Below are 12,268 nucleotides of genomic sequence, written 5' to 3'. Positions count from 1 at the left end.
ATAAACTGAAGTTATGTTGTCAATGCAAAGGAAAAAGGCTCATCTTGCTTTCAGCAGAGAGGAACTCCTGATTACACTTACATAAGATTCCGAAAGGGATGAGCAAATGGTTCATAAAAGTGACTCTCAACTCATTAAAATAAGATACAATCCAAACACAGATTGTGTAATGAAAATAATGCTAAATTTAATAAGCTCCCTTAACCCACTCCCAAAAAAACCCCCAAACCCAGCACCACCAGAAAACAAACAAACAAACAAAAACCCCCAAACCAACAAACCAAACCAAACAAACCAAAACAACCCAATGAAAACCCCAAACAAACAACAACCAAACAAAAAATTCAGTTCTCAGTTTCAGGTAGCTGGTTTCAAATTGGTTAACTTCAGTTTACTTTCTCAGAAGACCTGAACTCTGGTATCCAAAGAGGTAGAGGAATGCAGTCAATCATAACATTTAAATCACACCAAAACCCCAAGACTTTGTCAGTACAGTGTTATGAGGAAATGCAAGGATATATATTCTAAGGAAATGGGTGTCAGTGAAAAACATGGAGACTATCTTTAATGAAAACCCTCAAATATGAAAGGGGACACTGCCATTCAAACTCATTCGCCATTCTCTGACAGACTTTGTAAACTTCTTGATACTGCAAGAAGTCAACTCAGGCGAAATTACATTTTGTGCTAAACTGGGCACATTAACCTAATATGTCAGCGCTATTAATCTTACAGAATAGTTTACAGAGAGGGCCCACCTGGGGTCTGCAGCTGTGACACTTGATTTTGACCATAACTTTGAAAGTCTGCTCTGGGGCAGAGTTAACAAATAATGTTGTGCTAGTACCTGGTATCTGAGTTGCCAGGGTCCTTGTGGTGCCTGGCTGAAAGGGAATATTTCTTGGGATAATTTTAAAAGCAGTATGCTTCTTCTGAGGTCATACTTCTTTGTGTGTGTTGTAGAAGGTATTATTGACACCTGTGTCAGCAGACTGAATACCATTGAAATAGTTCTTGGTGCCCATCTAACTCCCTCCAGATAACTCCAGCAACAACAGCCATCTATGCACCTGCAAGTCCCAGGCCAGGATCTGTGATTTCTTTTCTTGGACCTAAAAAGATTCTGCTGAAGGATGTTGTTGCAATCATGCTAGAGAGAGGTAGATGATGACTAGACTTAACATAGCAGCTTTTTGAACTAGAAAAGATGAAGAAGCATTTAACACTTTTGAACTGGGAATTTTGAGACATTTATTGTCCTCCTCTAGGGCCTTTGAGTTTTCAGAAGGTAAAGTAACAATTGCTTTTTTTGTTTCTGTGTATGTACCTATGGGCGTATGAGTTCTGAGTTTGATCTTAATTAACACATCTCTTCTAATGCTGCAGGCAATTCCATTCAGCCCTAAGATGCTTGGGATTCCTCTCTTTATATACATGTATATATTCTAGGCAGAATGAATATTTTTAGATTTTTTTTTTTACTGCAACACAGATCAACCACAACATACAAGGTAACTTTTAAGACCAGTTAATATATGTGTTATCTATTCTTCTTGGAAAATGAAGCTTAGTAGTGTTTGTAGAATAAACATAGAACTAGAATTCAAGTCTGAAATTAAATTTATTTGGAAACAGTCGGCCCATTGTTTTCTATTGGCTTTGATTTTTGCAAAGTCAGGGAGAGGGGGAGAGGATGATTTCAAATTTAAAGCACGCGTTGTGCGAATGTGATGCTGATTCAGAGAGCCAGCTTATTTTTGTTTCGGTTTCTCCAAGACTTGGAATTTTCCTCCCTGGGGCCGCCCCTGCCGTTCCCAGCCGCGTTGCGCTGCGTGCCGCGGTGAGCGGGCGCCTCGCAGCGGTGACGTGCGGGAACTGCAGAGCAGCTGTGCCCCAAGGGCCGGGGGCACGTGGGAAATTCACATGCAGAGGACTCCGCAATCCAAGGAGAGTTTAAGGATATGCATTTAACCAGTGCACTGTTTTGTAGATTACCTCTTCTGCAATCTAAACATCTCCTCTTTCTGTAAACCTTCAAATGTACAGTCTGTTAGGTAAGTTACATATTAAAAGGCTTACAGCTCTCAACTGCTCCACGTATCATGGAGCATATGGTACACTGGTTAGTACTTTCCCTAATTATTTTTGCACTTAATAAAAAAAAAAACAACAAGCAAACCAAACCAAAACCTCATATTATTTTGAACTATTTGTCATCTACATTATCTAATTGGGCAATATAATATTGCAGGCTCACAGGCTTGCATCCTACACAGAGGTGCTTTCCATGTGCTGTGCAGTTTTAGTGCAAAATACTGACATAGCTAAACTCTGAATAGTGAACCAGGGAGAATCGGTGAAAAAGTGTTAACATTATTCTTTATCTGTCTGTGTCTGCTCTCCATTCAGACTCTTGAATCAAGTCCCTGTTTTCTTTGATGTAAGATTAGGTGACTTTTATATACCTACATTCAGGATCTCTGTCTGGAAGGGTTCTCACTCGGAGCTAAGTTCAGTTATGCCTGCATCAGTGTTTATTGGAGGTGCCATAGGGAATCCCATCTGGTCTCTGAAAGGCCATGGATCCATGAAAGTAGTCTGGCATTGCAGTGAGCATGTGTAGACTATCCTTGGACATGAGATAGGGGTAATTAAACTGAGTCCTAAAATTCTTTCCACACAAAATAGCTACTGCAAGTACCAGATATTCTATGACATGAACCTGTTTCTTTCTTTTTCTAGTCTTTTCTTAAAGCCTTCAGACCAGCCAAGAAACATTTGCTGATTGATTCTTTGTTATGTCTGATATTCTAAATCAAGTTTTGACTTTGGAATACCAAAATACTGAATGCTAAAGTAGCTGAGCTTTTTTGCTATGATATTGCCACAAGTTCCATTGTTTCCACAAACTTTACCGCTTAAATGTGTACAAAGTGACGTAGAAAATTCTGGTAACTGAGCTGTATAACTGATTTGAACAGCCCAGGGCTTGCTGTGTTGGAAGGAATGACTGCAAGGATCCTGTGTTTCTGCAGGCAGAGACTGAGTTGACTGTGTATGTAGACTATCAATATAGGGATATATTACCCTGAGTTAAGAAAACATAATGTTCTGTTGAAAACAAACTTAGAAAGAAAAATGCGTCAGTATCATTACACCGTCATTAATCAGCATTGAGTGCAAATGATTTAACTTAAAATTCCCTTTTGAAAAAGGGTCTCTGTTGTAAAACAGCTACATGTTTGTTACCTAGTATTTATTGTGTGGCAGCATCCAGAAGACCAAACTCAGAATGGATTCCTTTGTAGCTTGAATGGTTATAAAAAGATACACACAAAAAGACAGACACTGGCTGTGGGAATTCAACTCATTGGGATGGATGGTAGGCCAGCCTTCATCAATGACAAAAGCATCAACTTAAGGCCTTGGGAAGCAGGATGCTAAGAAGGGAGACACTGGGTAAATCTAGGGCAAGAAGCAGGGAATTATGGGTACAGTTATGTTAATAAGGTCGTTCCATATAAGGTAATGTTCTTAGTTACAAGTTTTGATTGGTTAGCAGCCTATCCCACATATGATAATGTTTTTGATTCTCGTTGTTAATTGGTTCTCTACCCCTCAGATAAGATTATATAAGGTTCTGTTCACCCCATTATCGGCGTCTTTCAAGGTCGCTCTATATAGCGTTTGGTTTATGCACTTTTGTTGGTACTGCCACAATCATTAAAGTTCTTTTCTGCATTACTCGATTGCACCTGTCCTGATCATTTTATGTGCCACTCCTGGTCCTGAGTCACCGAGCTGAACCATGACACCTGGCTGAAAAGGAATCTAATATTAAGGTTTGGATTTAAACAAAAGTTACTGGTCAGAAGCAGGAATGCATCTGAGTAGGAGGAAGGTTGGTGTTCAAGGGCTGAGCTGATGTCAGTGCACCAATGTTTGGCATGTTCTTTTTAGATCAATCTCCTGACTATTCCTACCTACTGCACTTTGCTGTGCATCCTGGAGCAGACTCAAAGTGAATGAAATTGATTCCTCTTGGGTGAAACACTGGCAGAAGTCCTCCAGGAACAATTTAATGCATGTTCTGCTCTTGAGGGAAAGTCCAAAATGAATAAACAGACAAACCCTAACCATGTCTGGTGTGGATAGCAGGTCCACAGGACCAAGTAGTTTTCATTATAAATTTCCTCCTATTTTTCCACAGTGCCTCCTGGTAGTCTACAGTGTTATGCTGCCACATGCTGTCATGTTCCATTGGTAAGTTGTGACTTCAAAAAAGGTTGTCCTGGCTGATAGAGAATTAAAACAGTGCTTGGCAAGATGTGAACTTACCTGAAACTAGTTTGGGGTAAGTAGCTTGAAACTTTAAGTTAGAGTGAAGAAGCAGGGAGGTATAGTGAGTGGGAGAGGGGACCCCTTTCAAATACTCTTTTCTAATCCACCTAAGCCTCTCTGTCCCGAATAAAAGCATTGCCATGGATTCAAAGTAGTGTATACAGGTGGACAGAACTTTTCCCTCAAGAACTCATGTCAAATAAAATAAATTTAAAAAAGAATTCAGATAGAGCCTACAAGAAAAAGAAAGATGTCTTTATCCTGAGCTAGAGCAATTTATTTTCCAGAATATGTCTGCAGTTAATCACCCTCTGCTCCTTCCACAAACAAATTAGACATTGATTTTTTGGGGAAAGATCTTGTGTACATGTTCGTCATTAAATTAGTGATGTTTCAATCCTAAATGTTTTTTTACTGGATTCAAGCAAATTGATTTGCACATGAATGATGATCTGTGACACAATAACAATGTATTAGTAGTATCTTCTGTGTTACTAGCAATGATGTCATTAGTGTAATAGGATATTGTAGTTAGGACTGAAGGCATATTTCTACTATGAGTTTAGTCGTCATATGAAAATTGAACATCTAAGAGATGTTCTGTTATTAATGTTTAATCTTGTATCAAAAATAGCTAATATTTTAGGAGCCTTTGTCGTCTTGCATTGTAAATTTTCTGCTCATGAGACAATTAGTGAAAGGATGATGACTATTCTTTTTTGTTTCTTCTTGGTTAATAGCCCTTAATGACATAAAATAAGGTTACAGACACTTGTCTCTACAGCGTGGTAGTTTTCTGCACTGTTTCAGTGCAGTGTATCATACTTCCACAGATGCCTAAAATGGAGGATCAACATGCTGCAATTCTAGAAGAACAAGAATTAAAGCTTACAAAAGTGGTTGCTCTTGCTGAGTGGCTGCTGTTGTATTCTGTTATAATAGTGAAATGAGATCAGAGGTTGTCATGGTGTGTTGTTTTATTTTGTGTTAATTCAGGTTATACCCAGTTTCACAATGGTTCATTCCTAGGTTGTACCCCCTGGTTCAACATGTTTTAGTCTCTCCCCTTCCCGCCTCCACCCTTGTCTGTTATCCCCAAAGCCCTCCTATAGTTCCAGATTCTTCCCTGCCTGTCACCCTAATCCCATCCCACACAGATGTCAATCCCCCTTGGTCCCTCCCTTTCTTCCAGAATGTTCACTGTCCTTCATCCCCTCCTGTGCATACCATTGGCTATGTTGTGTGGTCTCCGCCTATGTTCTTCCCTTATTGGTTAAGTGCAGTTGTAGCCCTGCCTTGTGTTACACCCCCGGGCTACTCTGATTTGTTGGCAAGTTTTACCCTCCCATGTGGGAGGACCCCTATTTAAGTTGTTGTACAAGCGTTCTCCCTGCTTTTTGTGGTTCCTCCTGCCCGACCCTAGTTAGTTTTCTATCCCTTTCCAATAAACCCTACCCTTGGATCTACAAAAGGACTCTCCTTCAGACTGGTGCCGCCACAGCAAGAGCTTGGAGCTCTACCTCTATCTTCAGTTTCCTGGATCTTGGGAAGAGGCCACTCTTGGCACAGGTTCGTCCCAGAGCTAGTGGGGCTGTCCTAGTCTGAGTGGGAAACGGTGAACCGTGTCAAGGGGTTATACATACTTGCTATGAAATGCAGCCCTCAGACCTCAGAGGTGATGGAGTTGTAGTAGTTCGTTGGTATGTGGGTAGGCAAGTGAATGATTCTTCACTGTACCCAAATGTTGCTGCTACTCTGTGGCCTCTGGACCTACATGGAATGCACACAGAGTCATTCTCAAACTTTCAGGGCTTGCCAAATCAGGGGAGAGCAGTCATGTGCATTTGGATTCTCCCACCAAATATGAAAATACAGTAATGGTAGGGACTGTTCCCTGTGTATGTCACCAGTGAGACGAGTGTAGAGCAGTCTGCACTTCACACACGTCCATAAAGAATTCTTTTAAGTATCCAGCAGCAACACCTCAAGCCTCCTTCATCTGTGATTCTTGTTCCACCATTAAGTTCCATAACTCCCCTCCTCTTCAGTATCCTTAGAGTTGAAGGGAAAGGCATTTCACCACAACCATTTGTTCAGAGCTAAATTGACCAGCTACCATCATTGGTCTCTGCCTTCACTGAGCAGAAAAAAGGATAATTTGGTGGGTGATTTATGGTGTCTTCTGAAGTACACAAGGAAAGACCTTCTTTCTCTTGACTCCAGAAAGTCTATAGATCAGCTAAATTTTTTCATTTAGGTAACACGAACTATTTTCTGTGATGACAATGCTGAATTAAAATTATTTATTTCAGATACTTACTAATTAATTTTGTATTTTCATATAGATTTTTTTTTCTTTTTATTTCCAATAGTTCCCTTCCCTACACAGAAAGGTTTTTTTCTCTAGTCTCACCAAAAAAAGCTGATCTTTACTGACTGAGCACTGAAGTGACACTGAAAGGAATAAACAAGCAAACTTCAAAGATGAGAAAATGTGGTAATCAGCCTGACCAGTATTCCAGGTCAGGCAACCATCACCAAAGACATGTTGTATCCCAGTGCTAAACCTTGGGAGGCATTTGTTTAAGTTGTGGTGACCCCAGAAAAAAAAAGTTATATGATTGCCTATGTTAATACCTCATACGTATTCCTAACCCTCATTTCCCAGCTAATTTTCACAACTCCCAATTCTTAGAATGTTTTCCCTTCCTTGTATCCCCGTTGGCCCTCAGTTGATGTAATGTCCCACCCAACCTACCCCATTGGACCCCACCTTCCCTTACTCTACCCCTGCTCCACTTTCCCCTATACCCATTGGACCCTAACCTCAACTCCACCTCCTCTCCTACCCCATATTTATACCCTGGACCTCCCTTCATCTTGGTCTTTGACTACTGGTTCCTAAAGAGACCTTGTTCCTTTGGTTGCTGTATTTGGCTTTTTGGGCCTTGTCCCACGTTTACTTTCATTATTTTTAAAGAGTTCTGTGTTACTAAGTTGTAGTCATCGTACCACTCTTCCTTTATTTTGCCACTTTAGCCCTAATATCTGTGAACCCTGAAAAGGATTGTTGGGGACCACCCTCGACCCCAATAGGAGAATGTGGCAACAAGCACTTCTGATGTTGATGCGATTCACTAAAATACGGGGGACCAGAAGGATGAGCTGTAAATAATTGCACACAATTTTTTTTTTCCTGTTACAGGACATGACTTTTGAGGGGAACATGAGCCCTAGATAAAATAGGTGGTTGCAAGGAGTTAACAAGAGGCCACTGGAAAGTTCAGAGCCACATTAGGTACCTACAAATCTGGCAAGAAAACTTGGCATTGGAAAATCTAACTGAGAAAACAGAATTATATTAGAGTCTAGGTAATTATGACATTGCAAAAATTCTTAAGACTTTCACACAAACCAAAAATACAGGTTAAATTGAATAATATGCCTCATGTTTGCTGCTAAAGGAAAAAAAAATGTTACCAGCAATAAGGTATACAGAGAACTTTTTTTTTGCACTGAAGAGAAAAAAAGACCACAAATAACTTCCTTCTTGTGATAATATGTTTATTTCCTTGCTATAAACTCACCAGATACTCTTACAACTAAATAAATTCATCATGCTTAGTAAATGTTTTTTGCCATATATTACCTATTTTCCAGATGCTGCAATCTTTGACAATAGGACAGAATTGGCTGAAAATGAATGCAGTAAATTGGTGGAAAAATGAAGGCTTAGAAATGAAGTTGCTGGAACCCATCATCTCCAGTATGTCCTGGGGTATCCTGAACAGGGTGTTCTGGTTCCAGCTAGCGTAGAATTAATTTCTTCTCAGTAGCTGTTACAGTGCTGTGTTTTGGATTTGAAATGAGAATGGTGTTGATAACACATTGGTGGTTTGGTTTATTGCAAAATCAAGTTTATTCTAAATCAAGGACATTTTTCCCTGTCTCATGCTCTGAATGCAAAAAAAACCCCAAAAAAACAACTGGGAGGGAGCATATCTGGAACTCAAACTGACCAAAGGAATATTCCACATCATAGAATGCCATGCCTGGTATATAAACAGGAGGGAGTTACCTGAAAGGGGGGGATCAGGGTTTGGGTTCAGGAAGGGAGGTTTGACATCAGTCAGCAGGTGCTGAACAATTGCATTGTGCATCAGTTGGTGGCTTTTCCCCCCTTTTAATTATCATTGTTATTATTACTGAGCATTACTACTGTATTTTTCTTTATTTTAAATTATTAATCTGTTCTTATCTCAACATACAAGTTTTCCTTCTGTTCTCCTCCTGATTCCACAGGGATGTGGGGGGAAGAGAAAAGGGGCTGAGTATCAGCAATGGAGAGATGGGGACATCCCAAGCTGTGATCAGAAGCCAATTTTATTGAGTATACAGGGTGTTTATATAGGGTTTTACTTATATGGCATTTATATAGGGTTCTATTTTTGGTAACAGTTTCCCATTGGTTACACATTCTTCATGACGTCACATCACCTGGTAACATTATCTTATCAAAAAGTTTCACAACATGTTTCTTGGTCACTTCTTGCCCAGGGAGCACTTACCTTGTCTCTCCCACGGTTTTTGCTCCATTAGGCCTAAGATATCAGGCCCTTTTATTAGTTCCGTTGTACTCTCTGTTTTATTCACCATAGTTGAGTGAGTGGCTGTGTGGTGTTTCATCTCCAGCTGGGCTTTAAACCATGACACGGGCTATTGGGAAAAGATACCAGAATAATTAAGGTCATGCTAGTTAGAAAAAACGAAAAAATCACTCTGATCCACATTTAATCTTGCTAAATTGCAGAGTAATGGTAATGAAGCATAAGTTATGTGCTAATAATTTGGTTGCTACTTAGAAAGATATCTGTTGGGACATGGAGGCATTTGAAGGCCCAGATAAGGAAATAATCCCCAAACACCCCTACCTAACAAAGCTTGTCTTGATTTAGTGTGCAGGGAGTTCTCCCTATTGCATGAAAATAATGATGGGAATGAATCTGCACTGTGCAATTATCAGGACAGTTGTAGAGAAGCAACTTCCTACAATTATGAAAGTTGTCATACCCTAGAAACATGCTATGCATTTACTGACCCTTACAGAAAGAGGTTAAGAAAAGAAGGTTATGAGTCTTCTGTTTATCTGAGAAAGGAGAAGTTACTGCAGAGGCTGTCTGCACCTTATCTTCTCCACAGCCAGACTGGATGTGGAATGACTTACACCTACTCTAAGTAAATTGCTGTCTACCTGACACTGCAAAGACACTTGTTTGATTTCTGGAAGCATTGTTCCCACATTACCTGCATTACTTAGTCTGGCAGATGCTGTGAGGATATTATTGCATTGCTTTTGGTACTGGGGCTGGTTCAGGGATGCATGCACTGCTAGCTTTTGTGCAGTGCAGACACGTCCCACATATAATTACTGGGAAAGAAAGGCCAGGGCTGCCACAAGAAATAACGTTCTACGTCCTATGACTTTGGCATCCAAAATAGCTGCATGTTTTGTAGAAATAAGCAATGCTTATTGAACTTGAGATAGCAGGGAGCAAAGTGGGTCACACTTGGGCATTTTGCCTGAAAGGGCACCACCTTTGTCTGGGCAGTATTGACAGAGACAGATTAGAGCCAGTTCCATTACTGAACCACAGAATGCTGCAGCCAAGGTCTCAGGCATCTGTCCCTGCTGTGACAACCAAGCCTGCTGTACCTTTGCTGTACATTTTTAGAAGTGATATGCAAAAAGCACTCATCTCTCTTGGATAATTCAAGAACTCGTGTGTAAGGATTGGAATGAAGGAATGAAAGATGATGTTCTACAACCTCAAACAATGCTATAGCTATGATGTAGTTTTGGACCAGTGATGTTGGTGTCTATCAGCATTGCTACCTTGTAGATTTCCAAATGTATTTAACCTCACAATCATTTATTGTTCTTCTAATGCTATCTTGGAATAGCTGCATATATCCATCCATTTGTATGTTCTTCTGTACATAGACATGTAATTATCTCAACCTTATTCATATATTTGACTTTACCTTTCTGGGGCATATTTTTAAAGGAATGTGCAGTGGTACTGAAAAGGGAGAGAGCATGATAGAGAGAGACTCCCAAATGCTGCCTGCAATAGATCTGTGTCTGGTATGCAGTAACTTTCTCTACAGTTGAAAGAGATTACTTTCTGTATGTACAGTTTTGGGGCAGAGGCACAGCTGTAATTTGAAGGTATGTTATTCTTAGCTAGCGTCACACTTTCTAGAAATGTATTGAAGATCAATGGAGCCACTATGCAATTTCAAAGAGAAGTTCTTTTTACAATGCATTTTGGAGGAGACACTGAAATAAATATGTGCATTGCAGCTTTGTAATTCCAAGCACCACTGTGTCGCTCAATGAAATGTTCAGTTGTGTAAGGGTTCTGTAACAGAGAACTTCCTTACGTGCTGTTGAAGGTGGTTTATAGAGCAAACAATAGCTAATATCATTGTATAGTACTGCACACTAAATCAGTGAGGGGTGCCTTTGACTTCAGGTTTGCTCAGGTTCTCAAAAGAATCTGTTTGCTTCAGTCTCAGCTGTCGACTGTGAGACATGTTAGCCTTCTAGTGAATGCATTCTCTTTTCTTTATTCTAGAATCTGTAGGTGACTTGCTGATAAAGGATGTTATTGATTAAAATAACTGCATGTATTTTTTATTTTTATTTTTATTTTTTTTTTCTTCCTGTCAAGCATTGTAGGGGTAAATGACTGAGCTGGTGTCCTCACTGAAAAACTTCAAATAATTTTAGTCTGGTTTATGAGGAAATACAGTTGGTTCCACACAGTATGTCCTGTTCTTTTATCTAATATTTTGTTATAATGGTAAAGCAAACTATTACTGATGAAAATAGATGTTTTGTGCTGAAAACCTGTAGCACTTTTTAACAATAAGTTGTTACCTTGGGCAGCACCAAACTTGGTACTGATATCCCCAAAAGTCCTCACTTATTAAAAAACGGTAGTGTGAAATATGGGAAAAAACCTTAAAACTTGCAAGATAAAGATGAGTAATTTGGATAGCACAGCTCCACAATTTTTGCCTAGGAAATGCATGAAGAAAATACTCCTAATCCCACCTCAAAGACATTTTAAAAATATCCTTGAATGTCTCGTTTGTCTGCTCATGTGTGGAAAGATGACCACAAAGGATGGTTAAAAGAGTTCAATAATTATTTCATCTGGACATAATCTTTGAAATTATTCTCTTCTCTACCTGCTGAGTTCCTTCAGCCCTCTTTCTGAACAAGTGTGTGGTTTTACATCACCCCAGCTGTGTCTATCTATTGGAGACACTCGGGATGCAAACACCAAAACTCCTTCCCTGCAGATGGGAGCGAGATGGGTGCTGCTCCACATCCTGACACCGTCTTGCTGTGCGGAGTGGCCGGCTGGTGCTGGGAGAGACCGGTGCAAGGTATAACACTCCGAGCCGCACAATGAAGAAACCAAGAAAAGAATTCAAGCAACTCTGAATTACTGTGATTTTTTCCAGGAGATCGGCTGTCCACAAATTATCTTACAGCGGGGCTTGTTCACTGGGTGGAAAAGGGAGGCTGATGCCACCATCTCAGCCAAGTGAGATAGGTCCAGGGCACTGACGCGTAGGAACAAATTCATCAGTGCCCGAGGAGGCCGGAGGGGCAGCGAGGAGCTGGGTACTGCCAAGTCCCCCCCGAGGGACAGGGGAGGTGCCACGGCCCGCCAGGACCTGCCCGCTGCGGGGACTGCCGCAGGCCCAGGCCGGGCACGGGGCTTTGCCGGCGGGGCAGGCAGCGGGCCCGCTGCCACCCTGCCCTTCCTCCCGCCTCTGCCTGCACCTGCTGCCCGCAGCAGGGCAGGGTGGGTGTGCTTGCAGGGCTGGTTTAACCCCGTTCCGGCGGCTT

At 40.8% G+C, this 12,268-nt stretch overlaps 1 long non-coding RNA gene across 4 annotated transcripts in view; it reads right to left on the bottom strand.

Moving 5' to 3' along the window:
- Window positions 1-7,864: 7,864 nt before the first annotated feature.
- The window catches only part of LOC148223963 (uncharacterized), a 29,199-nt gene continuing 24,795 nt past the window's right edge, over window positions 7,865-12,268 (bottom strand). For 3 of the 4 annotated variants that reach the window (XR_015803178.1, XR_015803176.1, XR_015803179.1), the window contains 2 exons: window positions 8,910-9,057; window positions 7,865-8,188 (listed from right to left, as the gene is read on the bottom strand). This is a non-coding gene — a long non-coding RNA (uncharacterized LOC148223963). The remainder of the gene's footprint in view (window positions 8,189-8,909; window positions 9,058-12,268) is intronic. The other variant, XR_015803177.1, reaches the window with a different exon arrangement.

This window comes from Sturnus vulgaris, chromosome 4 (genome assembly GCF_052056855.1).
Source record: "Sturnus vulgaris isolate bStuVul1 chromosome 4, bStuVul1.hap1, whole genome shotgun sequence".
Classification (NCBI taxonomy): Eukaryota; Metazoa; Chordata; class Aves; order Passeriformes; family Sturnidae; genus Sturnus; species Sturnus vulgaris.
The sequence above is the reverse complement of the archived record's forward strand: the minus strand, read 5'-3'. Positions and strand labels throughout refer to the sequence as shown.